A 17,820-nucleotide genomic window follows, 5' to 3' on the forward strand; every position below is an offset into this window, starting at 1 on the left:
AAAGTGCAAACCAGCACCTTTCCAGCAACATCTGTCAGCCGGGAAGATTGAGTAGCTTTGGCATTTTCACAGGCAGAAATTACAGCACTGAAAACAAGAGGTACAGTACTGATGATGCTGAGGGGTATCGTAGAAAGCTGCATTGATAGAGAACTTCCAGAAAAAGGAGAAGTCCGGATAATAAAAACACTTTCCAAAGGAAAAACGTGACATGCTCTTTCTAGATGCCTGTCCTTGACTGCCCTTTTTCTAAAGGATCCAATTAACATGCCCGCAAAATTTATTAGCCACGCTGTTTTTGGTGGCTGGGATTTCCCCACGCTATCAGAAAGGATCATCCGCCTCTGGGGACGCTCAAAGCCATTACTAAGGGGGTTAAAACCCCCTCTCGCCAACGCGAAGCTGCTGCTGTTCTCACCAGGTCTTAGTGCCCCTGGCAGTGGCAGAGAAAGCCTCCCCTGCCCATTCCTTAGGGGGATGAGCGAATCAACACCTTACACAACACCTAGTCTTAAGAAATCTTAATTAATGCTTGCAGTGCTATCTACTGGGGCACCCCGGTGGAGAATGCATCACGTTTTTCACCTGCAGGACTGCAATGTGTTTGTTTTCACCAATTTCCCACACCTGGTTAGGCGCAATGAGCACCAGGAGGTGACAGGAGGCCTGGGAAACAGGTCCAGGATGGGTCTCTTCTCCTGAGAGTCCCCGTGAAGGTCCGGGTTGGAGCGGGCGGCACACAAATCCGCTCCTCCGTATGCCTCACTCCAGCTGCTTAGAGGGAAAGCCGGTGCAGTTCCCCCACAGCTTCCCAAAGGCACGGAGTCAAACATGTCACCACAGTGATAAAATTAGGCACCTTAATGAGAAACTATTTACCGTGGCTGTTGCTCTTTCTGCCTCTTTGTTATTACTGCTGGTTATTTCTACCCCATCAGCATGCCGTAGGACCAGCCGCCTCACCACATGGTGACAGACGCCTTACAGACAACGCACGAGGGGGACAGTCCCTCCATCACGACTAGAACAGTGCTTGGAGCGTGTTAAATCTGGGATGTTAGTCCATGAAGTTTTGGGCTGCTACTTTGTGGCCGTACCCTTTATGTAAGCGGGGCTGGTACAGAGCTAGGAAACCCCTCCCCTTCACTTCTGAAAAACAGAAGATTAAGTTCAATTGAAAGAGTTTGTTCCTCAACATATAAAAATGCAGTGCCTTGAATTTGTAATGTAAACTCCAGATCTCCCTGAAACATAAAAAATAGCGTTTGGCTGCGAATTCGACTGCAAGTAAGAGAATAGAACAACTTGCACTAGGGAGAACTGTAAGGCAGGATGAAGGCATCCCCAGCCCCTTCGCCTTTAAAATGCCATGGAAGCACAGAGGCTTTCGGCAGAACACCTTATCTGCTCTCGAAAGCTGTGACTCCTCATCCTTTCGTTATGAAGCCCCGGGGGATTGCTTACTTAGCATCCACCAGAGGCAATGGCTAGGGAGAGCAGCCACTGCAGCCAGAAAACCCCAGTGGAGAGCACAGGCGATTACCCTCCACAGGCAGAGACTCCGGAGCTGAATCGTGCTGAATAGAGAACCCCTCCGGCTGAGCGAGCCATGTGTGCCCGGCAAGAGCAGCCACTTGCGCTCCGCTGAAGAGCAATGCAGTAAGTGACTCGGATATTGCAGCAGGCACCGCTTCCCGGGGCTCACCAGGAGCTGGAGCCTTGCAGCTCGTGCTGGGAGAGAGAGGCACAACCTCCAGCCCGGGAGCAGTGTCAGGGCTGCAGGATTTTTTGTTGTTGCTGTTGTTTCTAACTGAGGTGGAGGGATGGAGGCGAAAGGCAGTGACACCGGCTGTAGCATTTTGCGCGGTGTGGTTGTGCGTGTGTTGCGGGGGAGCGCTCGCTGTACGGTCCTGGGCTGAACTAGTACCGTTAGGTTCGTGGCTTTTCTCTATAGTCATGTTTGACGGCGTTTAAACAGTGACGGTGCTTAATAACTTAATATCAGCGTACGTTTGTGCGCTCTCGCTTAATTCCACAGCATGCTTCCTGTGCTTGGGTGCAAACTATTCTCTGCGCTGTTACTCTAATGCTGGGTTTCCGGGGACTGTGCCTTGGGATAATGATAAATTGTAGATTGCAACTATGTGAAGGAGTGCCTGGATGATGAATAACGCTTGCATTTGACTTCAGCAGATATGGCTAATTTCTACAGTTTGAGGTGAATACTTCAACGTGGTCTGAAATTGCAGGTGCTTTTTTTGTAGATAAACGCTCATAAGCGGTACTTTATCGTGGCACAGCTGTGGCTTTCTTCAGATTCAAACGTTCTGTTTCTGCACTCTGCAGTAACAGCTTTCCATTTGTACCCGGCAGGAGAGGGAAAGCATGATTTAAAGTTTGGTTTGTAAGAAGGGGGATTTTTTACACAGTTCGGAAGGGTTTGCAAAATTACAGTTTGGACAATAATCGCGGGCCTTTGGAAGAAACTCTGTGCAGCGTTTAAAGCAAATTTGACTCTGCAGTTTTCGGTCTGTTAATTTAGGGACTAATATCGAGCTGTATTCCTCTGGTTTCTTGCTACAGCGCTGTCAGTGACTTACGAGGCTCCGGCTTTGGAATAACTGCCTGCCTTGAGAATAACTGCCATTTTGGGCTTCGGGCACGTTTAACTCTTGAAGGCAACGCATGCCAAATCTTTTAGAGAGCAGTACATGCAAGTGCCAAAAGTTAGGGATTCTTTTCTTGCTGTTCAGTCAAATGTCAACATGAAATAGCCATCGATCTCTCGTAAAGGAGCACTAATGAAAGCAGTATTTAATTTTCCAACTCAATTTCTTTTTAGAAGTTGAAGTTTGTTTGGTTATTGTAAACTATTGTGACACGTTTAGGAAGCCTTTACATAACGGGGAAGAAATTTCCTCTTGGATTTATCTGCCACTTTAGTTTTGAGCAAAATTTGTAGTGTCCCTCTGTTAGAAGGGATCATTCTCGGCAATTAGACAAATGAACTTCCGTTTCTGCTGCAAGAGTTTTTGCAGGGATGCTGCTAAAGATGTGTGTGATGTTTAGTCCCAGGCACAGCTAACGGCACTGAGAAACGCCCTGGAAGTTACCGCGTCTTTCCACTCATAGGCGACGTGCCCATCTTGGGGACTTTTCTCCCGGAGATGGATACTCGGGTGCTCCTCACGGCTATTCCCTCCGACACTGCAGTCAAGAGAATTTTCTCCTTTTTGCCTAACAGAACCCTTGCGACATATGGCGCTACTGAGTTGCAAGCATTAAGATAATGAGCAATTAATAAGTGATAGTTATTCTTCATTAGCTGTACATCTTTGAAGATGGACAAATCTACGAGGAGGGTGAATCCTGTCTGAATCTGATCTGCTCCCCTCCTCCCTTTCCCTCCTATCCCGACTTCTCCCTTTCTCTTCACGAGCACTTGGTGGGGGTTATAGTTGCTCTCATTTAAGGACCTGAGCCTAAGGTCGGTGCAATTCTCCCACTACCGGGTCCACAATCAGTGCTTATGTCATCGGTCCCCGTTTTCTCCATCTAGATATCCAGCAAAACCAATAATGAATTTGGAACATACGAGGATTTATTATAAGATATCTCTGAACGAGCATTATAAACCTAATATTGATTTATCTATCATGAGGAAATAGCAGGGATTTCACCTGTAACTAGAACGTACTCAGAACACGCAGTTTTGATGACATTATCATCAGACATTTTCAGGTAAACTAATTCTGTTAATTTAACAAGCTACTGTTTGCAAATTATTTTCTCTGAGGAACAAAACAGGGGGAGGAAAATAAATACGAGTAAAGAGTCGATGTTGGAAAGATAGTGGATTCATAATGAGAATCCCAAGATGAAAAGAAAGATTATAGCTGGTTTTATGCCTTCATGCAACCCTGAGTCTCTAATCAAAATGTGTTTCCTGAACTGGAACCTTAGAATTATTTGCCAGATATTATTGTTCATGTCAAATTTAAAATGGAGAACACTAGGTATAAAATCTAATTTCTCAGCAGTCTAGAGTAAGTATATTAGTAAACAAATGTTCTCACTTCTTCATCCTGTCTTTTAAGTAATCCTGGCAGGAGCCTTGCCTCATAAGTCAAGTTCACTTTATTGCATTGCAATCTTGGAGAGATACACGCAAAGGGAAGTTCACTGATTTTATCCTACATCGCCAGTAACGAGTTGCAAGTCAATTTAATTAATTAACGGTAGTTGCTGAACATTTGTCATCACCTAAACTGCTTTAATTTACATCATTATATCTCTACCGCTTTGTCACTTGCAGAAGCACTGATGTTTCCTTACAATATGAAACACAACTGCACCATCTTGTCATTTAAGTAGCAGAGACAAGGCTTCCAGTACAAAACTGCATAAAAGAATATACAGTGGGTGGGTAAACATGCTCCATAATTTCAAAGCACAGTGAAAACCTGTGTCATGGTTGCACCAGGAACCAACGGTGCGGACGATGTTACGTTAGGAGGTACGACATTCAGCACATTCTCAAAGAAAGAAGCTTAGCTGTATTCGTACAAGGGTAGAGAATTTTTGTACCATGCTTAGTAGAGCTGTCACGTTTATAAAGAAAAATCTTACAAATAGTGATGTCCAAAGCGTGCCACATACGTAGTCAATAGTTTCTTTCTGACTACAAAGGGAAGGCCTTTTTCCCCCTTTCCTGTTATTCAAGGGTAGGCTTGCTGATGGAGTCAACTACTTAGATATGCTGCATAATAATTATTTTATTCATATGTATGAAAGCGGATCTCTTAGAATCTTCATTATACTTATCTGCTGTGAGCATCAAGATCGGATTTAATTGGAATTCTAAAAAATTTTCAAATATACGCTTGGACAATCCATTTTCAACAACGAAATGAATATGCTATTATTTGCTACTATCACTTCTTACCAAGGGCAATTGCTTAATGCTCTATAATAGCTACAATTCAGAATATTTTCTTTACCACAGCGACTACCTTTGCTTTCCACATCCACACAAGGCCCCAGAACCCACTGTGTGTAAGGCAGCAGTGCGGTAGTATTCAAGGAGGATTAAAGGACTAAGATCGAGTACTTCCTAAATACTGCTGCCTGAGCTGCTGTTTTAAACAGAAGCAAAAATAATGTACTTGGCTCTTCCAAATGCTGTTCAAAAGGTATAGATATGCACCCAAAAAACCATCCAGACTTAGAAAGATCATGCTCTATGTTTTGCAAAGTACCTTCAAAGTGTACGTGTGAGGCAGTTTGACCTTCAGGAGATACAGAAGAATGGGTCCACAATTTCTCCACCTTATGTACCTGTTTTCTAAAGCTTTAGGCGAGAATTCTGGCACCTGGCTTTCTGGAAGGTAATTCCATCCAGTGAACTTTAAAATTAGGCTGTGAAATTATGTATCCTAATAAACTTGATGATCGGTGACAGACTGCAAATCAGATATGTGATTCTCACTGAAACATCTGGAGGAAACTCCACACGCTGTGGGCTCAGTTCTGAGTCTTCGTGAGCCATTTTGTGGAACCTTTAATGGTCTTTTCATCCCTTTTCAACATAAATACAAAGGAAACGGCATCTGAACTGCACAAGGGTTTTCTTGAACAATGGCTGCAGAGACGCGTACCTTTTCTCAGCATTATTTTAGCATTTAAATTTCAAATCTATTTCGTCTAGCCCTGGCGAGACTAAGCCTCTGGGGGTCTTATCCACAGATATTCCGAACTCCGAGTAGTCGGCCAGAGAGATTCCTAGTCAGGAAGAACGTCGTATCCCCAGTGTCAGTCAGTACTTTGTTCAGAGGGAAAGATAAGGAAACGAGACAGAAGGTTGCTGAAAACACAGATGCTCACATTTCTTCTGCTAGATACAGAAAAAGGATTTATTTCTTTTTACCATAAATCACGGCTTTTCTCTTATTGCTTTTCTTTAGACTTCCAATCGGTGCTGATGGCTGTAAAGAACCACATGCTCAAGCAAATCAAAATTAACCGGTGGAAAAGCCTCCCCTTTCTCTCCCTGCCCCCTCTGATTGATTTCATGATTACTGGAGAATTTGCTGCATCACACATTTCGTTTGTATTATAAACTGGTCCAAAGTGGCTGATGCCGCCCATCCGATTGTTCTTTCCATATTCAAATTCAAGCTCCCGCTCCCTCTCTCGGCATCACCAATATATCTACGACTTTTTACCAAATAACTGTAGCACACCATATGTTGCAGAATTGTTCTGGATTTTCACCAGCTTAGTCTAAAATTCAGCCCTCAGTCTGAGCATAATTCGGCTAGGAGGAGATATAGTAATAGGTCATTTTTCCTGCCTCACTTGGAGGCATTAACTGTTTGTAACGTTGAGTCTTGGCATATTGAGTCCTTTACCTCCACTATAAAAATGGAGCATCTGGTCAGTGGGGCGACCCAAGTCATTTTGTGATCCTTGTGCTTTCTTTATCAGGGAAATCAGGGGAAAGAACGTGGCAAATCAGTACGTCAGAGTGGCTGAGCAGCGCTGGCTCACTCTCAGCAATGAGTTTTAAAAATCCTGGTGGGAGCCATGAACCAGAAGCCCCTTCAGAGACTACATAAAACAGCGAGACTAAAGAAAAGAGGAAGCCTTAACCTTCAAAAAAGGAGGAGCCAATTTTTTTCAGGAAATTGTCTCCCATTATTAGAAGTCCAAATAATGACAGATCATAACTACTCAAAGTCATGAAGCTTGGATAATCCAAAACAAAAAGACTGAGCTCTGAAAAAATGAACACTGTGTTCTTTTTGTCTTCCATTTGGGGGAATGCTTTAGGATTCGTGCTTCAAAACTTTCATCTACAAGCAGGAGAGAGCATTTTCGAAAAAAGAATTTGAGATCCTTGCACAGTCACCTCACCAGAGCTTCGAAAGCATCACCACGTAGAAAAATCATACAAGTTCAAAAGTTTGATAACCCCTGTATTCAGAAGCACAATTTTACAAAACATTGCTTGCTTGCTTTTTTGGTTATCATTTTACATCCCTGTCTTTGAGTCTTACAGGCAGTGGAAATGTTTCCTAGGAAGAAAAATGGAAGGATTTTCTACTGTCTGCACCTGCAAGCCACCAGAAAATACTGTTTTCTGGATTCTAGTCTGCTACTGAGTTCACTGTATCATCATTGCAGTTTTGCCAGTTGTAAGCAGAAGGCAGCCAGAAAGGAAATACTCAAGTAAAGCAGACTGCTCCAACCCTCCTTCAGTCCAAAAGCACTCAGGAAGATCTCTCCTTTCCCTTTTCACGTGCTGTATTTGGTCAGCAAACTGAAGGTGACTGGCATTATATTCTCTCACCGTTCAGACTCATCACGCCGTTACAGCATTTACAGTTCTCATCCTCCTGTTCACTAGGGGAATTTTCGGGAAAGAAGCAGATTCTCCTGTTCAGAAAACACCTGCTGCCACTCCATATCATTTTCCTTCTGCCAGACCTCAGTAATGAGCTCTTAAAAGAGTTGCCTGGAGAATGGGAACAGGTTGGTAATCATTTCTAGCAAGTAAAAAAAAAATAAATAAACTAAGCCATAATTGCATCTCTGAAGGAGTTTTTCCCCCGCCACCTTCTGCTTTGGGTCTTGATCCCAAACCCGTGGAAGGCAACGAGGAGACTCCCACTGGCTTTGGATCAGAACCCAAAAGACTTCTGTGAAAGGTATATTGAGAATATTTTTGGTAACCTACAGCTACGTCCATTTGCAAAAGTCACTCTGCTTGCGGCACAGGAAAAAAAAAAAAAAAAGGAGTGCAAGAGATCGTGACCTTGCAAACACTCGCCTTTGTGAGCAGCCCTCTCCCCTGTCAACAGCCAGCCTGTCGTCAGGCTTTGTTTGCCGAAGTCCTTGCACATACATTAAAGATTTATAACGGGGCTGCTATAGACAATGAAGTTATGTGCCGCCCCGTTGTTTTCTAACAGTGGTTTGATTTAAATTGCGTGTGGAACAAAGGAAATAATATTTTACAAGAGGAATGAAAGCATAGCACAAGCACAAATAAAATTTGGTTACAGATGGAATTTAAGTAGACGGAATAACTTTTTTTATGAAGAAATACTGTGCCTAGAGAGAATGTTCTGTATAGTACTCCATAGCCTGGGATTTGATTTAAACTGCCTTTTAGACATTCTTAGATCCCAAAATGCAGCCCGCTGGAGCAAACCAGCACAGGGATACGACTTTTTCTCAGCATTTAATTCATATAATCCTCATAAACCCAAGATTTCGGTGAGAAATAATAAGTGCATAGAAATGAAGCAGTATCTCTGAAAGAAACAAAATCAAAAAAAACCCAATAAATCAAGATTTGGAACGGAAATGAAGGCAGCATATATTCCACGGGAAAAGTTTCCTTGAACAGTATTTAGTAGTAAAGCATTTACTGTCTTCAGTCTAAGAGAAAAAGCAACGTGTCACCTGAGTGGGTCACCTGAGCTGGATGTACCTGTCTCCTGATGGAAGCAGCCGCGGGGAAAGGCGTGAGCAGGCTTCATGTCAAGCTCACTGGGCAAGGCTTGGACAGCAAGCGGTCACAGCAATGGCTGATAGTAGCATTTGTTTCCAAAACTATTCCGTGACGCCATGGCCGATTAAAAGGATACTGCACAATCCACGCAGAAACCATCACTGTCCATAAGAGCGAGGGGCTGAATAACTGTAAAATACAGAGAGGGCAATTTGTATGTAATTGTGTAGGTGTACACACACGCAGATGCAAACCTTAGGGTTCATTTTTGGGGTTTCCACCAGCTGCCCATTAAAAGGGTTGCTAAGAAGGACTTGAGAGCCACTGGAGCCCACAAGCAACACAATATTTATGGAGTTTTTATCCACAGTACGAAAGGAATATACTAAGTTTCTTAGGGAACAAAGAACACTCAGAGCTTTTCTATTCCTCTTTTTTTTTTTTCCAATACTCAGCTACAGAAGTGCCACCTCTGAGCTTTCTTCCTTGAACCTGTAGACCTGAAGGAACGGCACCTCATGAGCACTGCTCCCTACCCCTGCCCGCGGGTGAGGGAAGCACAGATTAAATACAACAGACGTTGAGCTAAAACGCGCAATTTAGAATCATCAGAACAGCTTCCTTCTGATTGCCCTGCAGCTAGGATCTTGCTCTGAAAGCGATGTTATGTTTTCAGGTGCTATTTAATCAAACAGTCACTTGCTCATAAGAAAACACCCGAACTGACTGCTAGGCTTTTTTGCCCTTGGCTAGGGCTGAAGCATAAATGTACCAAGCGTGGAACAAACTCTTCAGTGATGTTTCCGTGGGTTCCCAATATCTTGCTATACGTGTAGTAGCTGAAACCCATCAGCCTGCGCATCACTGCCAAATATGAAGGATCAGTCTCACCTTTTATATATAACAGAATTACCAATGCTATTGTAGCAATCTCCTCCCATGGATTCAAAAGTAAAGCGCGTATGTAAACACACTGCCCTCAAAACTATTTATACACGCTCCAGTGACTTCCCTGGGCGGCCGGGTAACACGGGACCTCATTGAATTCTTCTGAGTTAAAATTCACAGAAGTTAACAGTTCAAAACTGAAATTTGAAAGACTGTTTATACAAGGGAACCACAGGTGCAATCGGCCTCGGCTGAGATTTTTTTAGGAAGTTTGTGATTTAGTGGCTTGAACTTCCTTGGTTTTCTGAGAGGAACTACAAGCAAACGGGCAGCCTCATTACTGCGTCTCAGCTGACGAGAGGTAACTCCTAAAGAGACATTGCCTGCATTGCTTGCTGCCTTAAAAGCATAACCCCACTGCATTGTAAGTATGATTCTAGTAAAAAGTTTGCTACCCTATCTGCAGTTATTGCCGTGTTATGTGGTAGCAGTAACTGAAAGATATCAACATGAACTTTGCTAGAAATAGCTCTAACCCAGCTTTGAAAGCCACTTTTTCAGGTGAATGAAGTAAAGAGTTCACCTTTGAAAGTTTTCCTCTCCAGGAAACACGGGTCTCTCTAAGCCTTGGCCAACTGGAAGCCTTGGCCAACTGGAAGCAGACTCCATAGGAAACTGCTGTGCAGTCCACTTGGAAGCTGACTCGAGCACAGGAATTGAAAGAAATGAATTTGGCATCTACAGGGAGGTTTTGTGGAGTCAACGCTTTCTAAGCAGAGGACAGAGAGAGGTTTGGCAAGGCTGACGCATACATTATTGACATTTTGTCTCACGAAGGGGTAATCCCGGATCTAACTCTGAGCCAGCTGAAATGGCAGTGGTCTCGAAGCCCCCCCTTCCCAGGTGCATGACTTAAGCCATGCTGCGTGACCCAGACCGCAGTCTCTGTGTGGAAGAGACTGTCAGAAAACACAGACGTGCAAAAAAAAAACCCAAATCCCACCTTTTTTGCACTAACCTGCGACTTTCTGCATTCCCTACTACCCACCCACCAAAGATAAAGCTTTCGCGTGGACAGTTATCAGAGAGTTAGCATGGGATGTTGAGAAAGGGAATAATTTTGCCTGCTTTAGGTCGTTCAAACTGAAACACTTTTTTAAACTAATCATTCGGAAGTGGAAATCAGTGATGGTTGGCATCACACTCAGAACATTGCCTTGGGACACCACAGTGCACAAATGCTCTGCCTATATTTTGGACACAGTGCAGGAGAATTTTCCAAGTGATTTTCCATCTCACAGCAAGAAAAATATTGCGTTTTCTTATTTACATGTGGACATCTATTTGCAGCTTAAGCAACCATCTGCAAAACATTAATGTCCACAGCAGTTTTTTTTTAAATCAATATCAGAGAAGGAAATAACACTGGCACTTTTAGCAGAATTTTATCTATTGGTTTTGGTAAGAATGGGATACTCTGTATCAACAAAGTCTTGTTTCCTTATTTGCGTAGGGATCAGAGCGCTTGTCTTCAGCTTTCTTTCCTCCTGACAATTCGTTCCTGTAATCTCTTTACGTTCCTACATTCAAACCTTTGGCTAAATTGGGAGGTCACTCAACTGACAATTTAAGCAAGACATTAGTAAACATAACAGGAGGCGATGGAACAAGTCACTTCACCCCCCAAAGAAAGAAAAGCAGTGCACAACAGGAAATCTGTACTACCTCACCTACTACATTTTATTCCTTTTTAAAAAAAACCCGTTTCTTGCGATGACTTGCAAGTTACGCTTACTTATACTGAGTTCACAATATCTAAAATAGTTTGCACCACAATCAGGTCTGTTCTCAGGAGATCTTTGATATTTACCGGTGGTGAGCACACAAAGTGCATGGCTGGAGGGCGTTGAGACTCTGCACGCACCCAGGACTGCAAAGTACCACGGCAGGGATTTGAGATGGGCCAAGTGACCTTGTTCTGGGGCACATAGGAATCCTCAAAACAGCTCTGCATCCGCTGAAAACATCTTGTCAAGTGCAAGGTGCATGGTGTTACAAAACCTTAACTGAGAAATCACACAGCAGCCAATTCTAAGTAACTCCTCCTCAGAAATCGGGACACCGTTCACAAGATGGCTGGGTAGAGTCGGACAGAAATAACTGCAGCTGACAGCAGTGCCTCGGCTGAAGCACCGACCAGGATGTCCTGGGCACTCTCAGACGCTCGGGAAGGAGCCGTTCCTGCCACCAGCTCACCTCTGGGCACGGGCAGCTGTGAGAGGAAGGAGCAACTGCAGGAAACTGGTTTCAGCTCCAGGGAAAACAGAATTTCAATTCAGGACGACTGGGGCGATGCCGTCCGTAGAGTCCAGTGTATTGGATGGGGCATTTTCACTCCAGGGAAGCCAATTATGGAATTGGTTCCCAAAGACTATCAGGCAACACGAGAGCCTGATCGTCTCAAAGAAACGTTGCAGAACTGTTCTCTCTCTCTCCTTACAAGCGGTGTTCAGTACAAATCATTCTATTGCATTACCACCGCACCAAAGTAGAACCCTAAGGAAATAATCGGTACTCCGAATTCCTGTCTCAACCCGAGCTGTGATCCTAGAGGCAGAGAAGCCCTGGGAATCTCTCAAAGGACTTTGCCAACACTTTCTCTGGACAAAGACCACGGACAATAAACAAATACAATTAATAGGGCATTTCCAACATGTTTTCTGCAAGAACCTGACTTGGCCTCTAAAACAGATAATCTCGGGGGCAAAAAAGTCTGTCCTTTTCAAAAACCACAGTTAGTATCTTGTCCTTTTCTGTGAACAAATCAATCTCTTTTTATTAGTACACACCAATCACTAGAGGGTTTTTTGTTTGTTTGTTTGAGTCTGTCTCTCCGTGTAGAGCTTGTATAAAAAGAAAAATGAGCAATTTAAGCTGGAAGCGTGAACACAGTTGAAAAGTTTTTGGCCCATCGGGTTTCATTCTAGCAGAGCACAAAGCAGGACCGCCTCCCCCCGGGGCTGGAGCAGCACCACACCAAGGCGCCCTGGTCTTCAGAGGGGAAGGGGCTGTGGTGGAAGGAATTCTTTGAAAGCACCAATCTAGAGCTGCAGCCTCTCTGCTCTCCCGTTTTCCCCACTAGCTTTCCCCCCCCCGCCCTTCATCCCATGATCCAACATCATTCCTTGCCCATCGAATTTCTGGAAAATTTAATAAGCTTGATCAGGAAGGGGAAAGTTTCTCCACTAGCTCTATTAAGTTCACTCGTTTTCCTGAAAGAAGAGGCTCTTTGAAACAGCAGCAGGGTATGCGATTGCAAGCACACGTTAATTTTATTACATAACGGCCCAATAGCACTTTTCTGAAATATCTGGAAGTTCCACTGCACGGAGAAAGTCAGCATTTTTTAGAGCAGTTTAAGCCATAAAACAGAGTAGTAAACATCAGGGGAAAAGAAGAATAGCTGTTCCTTCAAAAATTTTTGAGCGATTAGACTAATTTTCAACCTTTCCTGTACATGATCTATTGTTTAATATCCCACCTTACTCCATATCAGCAAACAACAGCTTTCTATTCTAAACTTTTGTTTTTCCCCCATTATTGATGCATTTCTCTCTAAAATAATGGATTTTTGCAACATGCTTCTGTAAGAGAGATCAGAAGGCAGGAGCAGCTGCAAAACAAGGCTTCCGATGGCTGTGCCGGTTCTCCTGAGTGCGATCCATTGTCACTGCTGCTATTAAGCATATTCCTCACCTTGAAAAGCAAATCAAAGAGAATTTTAAAACAAGGAATAAAATTAGAAGGCCAAACACGTAAGGGTGAGGAAAGCTAGATGTGATCCAGTACTTACTAGGATGAATGAAATCAGAATTAGGCTTCCTTACTCATGATCTGGATTTTATTTCATAATAATACAAATATGGGAAAGAACAATCAGTACATGCTCTAACTACAACCTTATGTCAGCGGAAAAAGTAGGGGGACAGTCAAGTTTCTATAATTTTTTGGCTTTTCTCGCATGACACAAGGGCTAGCTATTGCTTCTTTTTTCCACTTGATCTCGCCGTAAGATTATCTTAACGAGTTTTCCCCCCATGATTTGAAGAGCTGAATACAAGGAACAAACTATTTCTAAACAGATTTTCTGGGTAAAATTTTCTGATTTCTGCTCTTACAGTTTCTTTCGGTTGCATTAGCACTTTCTTTTTTTCCCACCGAGCTCTGGCTAACATAAACCTGTATTTGATTAAAGCGACATTCAACGAGCCCATAAACAAGTTGGCATGCAGGTTATTTAATAACTAGTCAAGTTCTTGTAAAGACACGTTCAGCAAGTGAGAATGCATTTGAATGAAAAATAGCCACGTCTTTAAAATAGCAAAGCTAATTCTACAAATGTCTTTTTGAGATTTTTAGATCTCAGTAACTTTCTGAGGAGCTGCTGTTTACAAATGTGACACTAACGGGAGCGCGCAACGTAAAACCTGAGGTCATTTACTTGCAGTCCTTCTCAAATGGGCGGCATTGGCTTGTAGAGCAGAGCAAGGGTGCTGTGAAAAGCGCTGCTCCGTAAAGTCCTTGCCGGTTACTCTTTAGAAAAAGCATTTGTGAAGGAATAAAAGCACTTTTTCACCAGACTACAAAAAAGGAGGATGAAGAAATAGCTTCCAGTCGCTGGAAGTAAAAAAGGTGAGGAAGCGCGAGTGCAGGCAGAGGGGAAAAACACCGTTCTCCTTTGCAAAGGGGAAGGAAAGACAAGCTGGTGGTGTTCAGGAAAACACTTCTACGTGAAGAAAGGTTAGTATATAATCAACTTCTGTTTGCCAAATAGCTGTTGCCAACATATTTCCATGCAAGCCGGTGCTGTTTTCCCTGCTTGAGTGGCATAGCAATAATAAATACATTTATTATGCATTAAATGACACCAAAGCAATTTAATACGCCTCAGCGTTTCCGAACAGTGTTCGAGTCGCAGCCATACAACACCCTTCTCACCTAATTTGCTGTATTAAGAGCCACACATTATAGTTTGCGCTCTAAACTTGCGGAGTGCTGGAAGGGGGAGGGTAATTTCCTTTGCCGTGTGTTACAGCGGAGGGAGGATGGGAGACCCGGCAGCGCGGGAGAGCAGGAGCTCACCTTGCTGAATCGTAAGGCCAGACATTTACAGTCAGAATGGAGAATCACTTAGGTATCCAGAGTAAAACTGTTAAAAAGAAGCTTTTCTCAAAATAATAAAAAAAAAAATAAAAAAATAATAAAAAAGAGGAGGTTGAGCCTTATGCACAGCTCCATTCTCCTGTATTTTAAAACAGGATTAATAAAATTCACAGAGCTTTGAGTCTGTGAAACGTAGAAAATTTTTAAAGTAAAAGGATATCCATAGAGAGATGCTGTAGTATCTGCGTGCATTGTTTTGTGTGAGGGTTTGGTTTTTTTATATATATATATATATGCAGAAAAAATAAGAAAAAAAAGAAAGAAAGTAAATCAAGAAGATTTACTCTCGTGGTTTTCTCCGCTTGCTGCTCAGAAGCAAGTCTTCACATCGCTGTCTTAACTGCCACAGGGTCCCAGCCTACATTTGCATGATGGAGAGCTCTGCATAGCATCTGCCTGAGCGCCACCGCACGCCAAAGGAGATGGAAGATGATTTATGGACTTTCTTGTTTATGGGGATAAATGAGGACAGAATTATGCCTAGTTCACCGTGTCCCACATAATTCCTTGAGGTTATAAAGTTTGTACAGCACTGTCTTACCAGAGGTTTATGCCAGCATAAAATTAAAATAATGGTAAGTGAACTACTGAAGCGGAATGCACAGGGAACGTACCAAAGCACATAGTGCTACGGGAGATGAATTTATCTACGACTGAACTGTGTCAGCCGTGGAGAAGAACCAAGTTTTATTCCCAGCTAATGCTCAGTGCTTCCAGTTAAACAAACCCGGACTGTACTATTGTCACCCAGTGCAGCATTTGGCAAACTATACCTACTAATAAAGTCCTGAAAAGTTTAGGGCATAAACAAACGAATCTGAAAGCGAAATAGTTTTTTCTTCTTCAAAGATCAGCACTTGAAACATCTAACGGCAGTTACCAATACTGTGTCCTGTTAAATACAAAGAGAGAAATCATTCATCGATCTAAAGCAGGCTACAACACAACGAACAGTAAAAGTGGGGTCCTCTAACCAGCATGGAGATGACCGCTGCCATCCCTGAAGGGAGTTCAGAGGCACTATAGACGTGCTCCCACGTGATTGAAGCTGGCAGTAACATCTCACCGAGATGCAAAATAAGTCTGAAAATGAATATGCAAGTCCATTGGTATTGATGTTATTTACTGCACGTCTCCCAAATAAGAATACGGAACTCCAGGATTCTAAAGGATGGTTCCCAGCCTCCGCTGCCTTCTGTGTCTTGACAGTGACAGAACTCCCGTTCATGAATTCCAGCACATCCTAGGAGCTAAGGCTGGCTTTAGAATTTACTAACATCGCTGCAGTTCGAAACTGAAAACTGAACACTAATCTACCTGTTATAACTCTGGCCAAAGGCTTGCGGCATGGAGTTGTCTTTTTGGTACACCATCTCTTGCTTTCATAGCCGCGTAATAAGATCAGGCATTGAAAAAACGGTTTGTTGATTGGGGCAAATGCTACTGAGGTGGTTATACGAGGCTGTAGCCTCAGTAAGCGTGGGATAGGATTCACTATTCCGTTACAAAACGAAAAAGTCCAACATTTGTAAATAAAATGCTCTGAAAAGGTTCTGTGCCAGGAAGACAAGCCTTCCAAGATAGATTTCTATCTACTTGGTCCAGAGTTCTTCAATGTTTCTGTAAGCAGTAATGTTTTCGTCCTGCCAAATACCCATTGATTTCAGTTTCTACTGACTGCTAGGTCAAGCTTGCTACGTATTTGCTTAATTAATTTCTCTGACCTTCCTTCCATTTAATGCTCAGGATGACAATCTTCCATTTTACCAGCTGTGTGGATGTTAGTCTGAAGCACTTATGATGTCAAAGGCTTTGTATTAATTTACTAAGCAAGTTATTTCTAGCCATTTTTTTGCAAATACGTCTGGTCAGCATAGATTTATGATTTGTTTTTTCAGCTCAATCTGATATCATTTGTCACATGGATTTAAATTAATGCATGCACATTGACTTGCAGGAAGGAGATGGTTACTGTTTCTTGAGATATGAGGAGATAATCTGAATTCCAGGGAGGATTTCAGATAAACGCATTAATTTTTAAAGTCGGAAAGTTCCGTGTAATTAGCAGTGCTTCAATTTCCTGCCTTAACATTCAATAGCAGAGGTGGAGATTGGAAAGAGAAGTACCATATCCAGTGAAAAGACTGTAACGTACAGGGAATTCTAGGTGCCATCCAGCAGAACAAGCAAATACTTAGCGCGTGTGTTTAAATCTGACAATATTAGTTGGACTGAGGTTAAAAGTGAAAGGCACAGGAATAGATTGGCTCCTAAATCCTGCCTAGGAACTCTGTTCTCATTAAAGTCTATGAGTATTTATGAACCCAAACACAATTAGGTATCTTGGCCTTACTGCTGTACTTCTCAGGGCTGCCCTAAGTGCGTATTTAAAGTTAGACGCGTGCTTAAGCCCTTAGGTGAAAATTGCATTCAGACAAGCGATCTACAATTAAAATATCAACCTGACTCTTCCATACTTGCAAATCAAATTTATTTTGACAACAGTTTAAGGTAAGACCCAGCTGAGACAGGGAGCCTAGAGCTAGGTGGATTGTATGATTTAATGCTCTGCAATTAAAAGACAAATCCCAGAGACGCTGCCTTTCAAATGTGCGTGGGGAAGTTCTGCCAGCGTTCTGTTGTCTGCCTGCATGCCAGTAAACTGGAGCAGTCGCCACGTTACTTCATGGAAAATTATTTATTAAGTTAATGATTTATTTAGTCTGTTTAAAGGGGGTGGGATAGAACTCTGGGCTGGTGTTGCCATGATAATTATGCTATTATTTTTTTTTTTTAATTAATATTGAGCAACCTGTACTGCAGCCAACTTCAAGACATTTGAGAAGCGCACTTCTCATTCTCTGGCTGGAGAACAAAAGCCTTCACTCTAGAGAAGGGTACGATAAATAATATTTTCCTTCTAGGACCCTACAGAAAACTACTTTTCCCAGAATCTTCCACACACAGGCAGAAAAAAACGACTCTTGATTTTACTGTCTTGTCTTACAGGGGAGATATTAGGGTTTTTTTCCCCATCTCTGAGAAATTAAATATATAAACCCACCTTGTGTCAGAACAGATGCAGTCCCAGGTCTGAAGATGCCACAGAGGGGAAACTCAGCTCCTATCTCCATTCTATAACTCAGTGCACTACTTACTTACCCAGACAGGGCGTTTCTCACCCTACTGAC

At 42.8% G+C, this 17,820-nt stretch overlaps 1 protein-coding gene across 1 annotated transcript in view; it reads left to right on the plus strand.

Moving 5' to 3' along the window:
• The first annotated feature begins 1,493 nt into the window (after nucleotides 1–1,493).
• CTXND1 (cortexin domain containing 1) overlaps nucleotides 1,494–17,820 on the plus strand; it is a 37,749-nt gene continuing 21,422 nt past the window's right edge. The window contains exon 1 of the mRNA XM_063346337.1: nucleotides 1,494–1,659. The gene's annotated coding sequence lies outside the window, so the exon portion shown is untranslated. The remainder of the gene's footprint in view (nucleotides 1,660–17,820) is intronic.

This window comes from Chroicocephalus ridibundus, chromosome 9, assembly GCF_963924245.1.
Source record: "Chroicocephalus ridibundus chromosome 9, bChrRid1.1, whole genome shotgun sequence".
Classification (NCBI taxonomy): Eukaryota; Metazoa; Chordata; class Aves; order Charadriiformes; family Laridae; genus Chroicocephalus; species Chroicocephalus ridibundus.